The sequence below is a fragment of the Mesitornis unicolor genome, unplaced genomic scaffold, assembly GCF_000695765.1.
Source record: "Mesitornis unicolor isolate BGI_N332 unplaced genomic scaffold, ASM69576v1 scaffold17215, whole genome shotgun sequence".
NCBI lineage: Eukaryota > Metazoa > Chordata > Aves > Mesitornithiformes > Mesitornithidae > Mesitornis > Mesitornis unicolor.
In genome coordinates, this window is record NW_010185534.1 from 100789 (window position 1) to 103483 (window position 2695).

At 45.1% G+C, this 2695-nt stretch overlaps 1 protein-coding gene across 1 annotated transcript in view; it reads left to right on the forward strand.

Annotated features, from left to right (window-relative positions):
• Positions 1-2695, forward strand: part of ARHGEF9 (Cdc42 guanine nucleotide exchange factor (GEF) 9) — a 55515-nt gene that overhangs the window by 18925 nt on the left and 33895 nt on the right. The gene's annotated exons all lie outside the window — the stretch shown is intronic.

A 2695-nucleotide genomic window follows, 5' to 3' on the forward strand; every position in this document is an offset into this window, starting at 1 on the left:
CTTAGAAAGCTTCTCAAAGCACTGATTCTCAGTGGAGCCAGATTCATCTCTGTTCTAATCAGACGTGAACTAATTACGCTTGGATGTACTTTCTGATGCTGCCGGTTACAGTAGAACAAATCAACTCAGTAGCATGCAGTGGTCAGAAAGGCCCATTCCTTTGTCCTGAAGAGGACCTCAGCACGTGTCAAGTAGAGGGACAGGATCCACAGCTCAAACCTGAATATGCTCTGGTCTGGGGAGAATTGGGAAACTGCTCTGCATTTCAGTCTGATTCTATCTCTGGTTTTGCCACATTTTTTTGGGGGGGCGTTAGGTTCGGAGGAGCACCCGGCAGTTCAGTCACTTCCCAAAATTTCCAGTATCTCTTTTGCTGCCGCTGAGGGCAATCAGCCGGACTCCCTGACCGAGTGTAAATCAAGCATAGTACCTGTGATATCACTCGTGATATACTGCTATAAAGACAAGGTGAAAGAAGAATCAGGCCCCTTAAGAGTAGATTTTCTCTTGCCTTGCCTATTTTCTTTCTTTTTCCAAAACCGAGGTAAAAGGAAGTGCTTCAGAGAACAAAAAAGACCACAGATGTTTCAGAAACTTCTGCAAGTGTTTGATTATTTTTGTTTTTTTCTCCAAACTAGAAGTGCAGAGGGACATGACACAAGCAAAGAGGTGCATTGATAGCTCTGATCTGAGTCATGAGTTTGACCGATTCATCCTAGCTGCCTGCCCAGTTCAAAATCACCACTTTGGACATGCATTGGGCTCCAGTTCCTATTTCTGGGTTTGCTTTCATGCCAAGACAAAATCAAACTTGGAGTGGCCTCATGGGAATGTTAGGGCGTCGGAAGCCAGCTCTAGGATCCCAAACGTTGTGGCTTTTTTTCCTCCCCAGCCCTGTGATGGCCCACAGTACTCACAATACCAAAGGGGATGTGGAGAGTGTGATTACACAAGGGTTGAATTATTTTGGGAGTAAGTTGCTTTTTCCTTTGGGATGTTTTAAAATCAACATGTTGTTAAGTAATCAGATACAGTCATATTCTGAGGAGACTCGGACCTTTCCTGTGGTTAAGCAACAATGAATTGATTCAGACCGAGAGCTCTTTCCTACTGGATTGTGTCAGTGATGGGACACAGCCATGGACCCTTCTGTTAGTGTGGGCCTGCACTGGAAGGTTTATTGGCTCATGGAGGAATGGTATGGGGTTATGTGTAACACAGAAATGGGGTGGATTCTTCCCTGTCACATCCCAGACAATCTTAATGCCACAAATGGGGAAAGTGAGTGTGTCTTATCACCACCAGATGATTCTGCACTGGGGCTGGGCAGAAAACCCGGGCTGCTGTGGTTACTGGCTTGAAATACAACTGTTTTCTGCTCTTGCAATTCTGGCTTTGGAGTCAGGGCTGAGATGAGCAAAGCCTGAGATCTGAAAAGCAAATAATCTTTGGGAAATGTCATGCTGTGACAGTATCAGATGCAGGGAAAAGCCAGGCACCTGCAGGTTGGGATACTCGGAGAGTCGGCTATGAGCTGGAGAGCAACTGGGGAGCTCCAGCCCATGAATCCAGCAGTGAGTTGTCCTCATGCACTCACAGTTTAACAGTGCTCACAATTAGATTGTGAGGCTGAAACAGAAGCTGGAAAATTATAGAGTGAACTAACACTGAGAATGAAATCAGGCTCATCATTGGCCATATTAGGAGTCTCTTAGGCACTCTGATGAGAATTTAGTATGTAGAAAATACTGTTTGAATCAATTGAACTATTTACAGGGTAAGGCAAACCTCAGGAAGGACCAGGAGCCTCAGTGAAATCAAATACGTTAGCTCGATCTGACAGTGGGACGTTATTGTTTCTTTATTTCCCTTCCTCTTCACTAATACTGCACTTGCAGGGCTATGGATCTTCCCTGCCAGGGCAGGACAGCAGAGCTGTAGATCTGACCACTCTCCCCCAGGTTAGCACGGGATATTTGACAAGTCTAGACTTGTGTTCTGATTGAGCAATGGAAAGAGGTCATTGCAGCCCCAATATAATTGACAAACAATTTATTTAACTTAATTTCATAGTTAATGCTATCCTATTATTATTTCACTGGCCTAATGCTTTGCTTCTGTTATTTTTTTTTCTTCTGAGTTTTTGCCAGCTTTGCCACAGACATGGGCTGGGAGCCCAGAAAGTTCAGTCGTGACCCTTGCTTCATTACTGTGCGAAAGAAAAATGTGCATGGGGTTTTCTCTTCAAAGAGAACATTAGAGTTAGGGAATTAGCGTTACCAAGATAAAACCCAGCTTGGCTGGCACTGGCCCACTGTGCATGGAGGCAGGCGTGGGGGTGTTCTCAGAGCCTGGCTCCTTTCAATTGTTCATTGTTTTGAGACTGCTTCATTTGAATTTTTCACAAAGCCACATCTGTTCACCTCTTAAAGATTTACTCCAGCCTCATATGAATTAAATATAGGAAGGTCCTAAGTGCAGCTCGCTGGTGTCCTTAGTGTTCCTGCTGCAGAGCTGAGCTGGAGTTGAGTGTATGGACACGTTTGGTGAGGAAGAGGAAGCCTCTGCTAATGGGGGGCTGGCATTAGACTCGCTTCTTTGTGTGACCCTAATTTCTAGGAGATCATTAGTGACAGTCTCTAACTCCTACACCTCTCCCTACCTTCTGGTCACAGCGACTTACCCATTTCCCTAC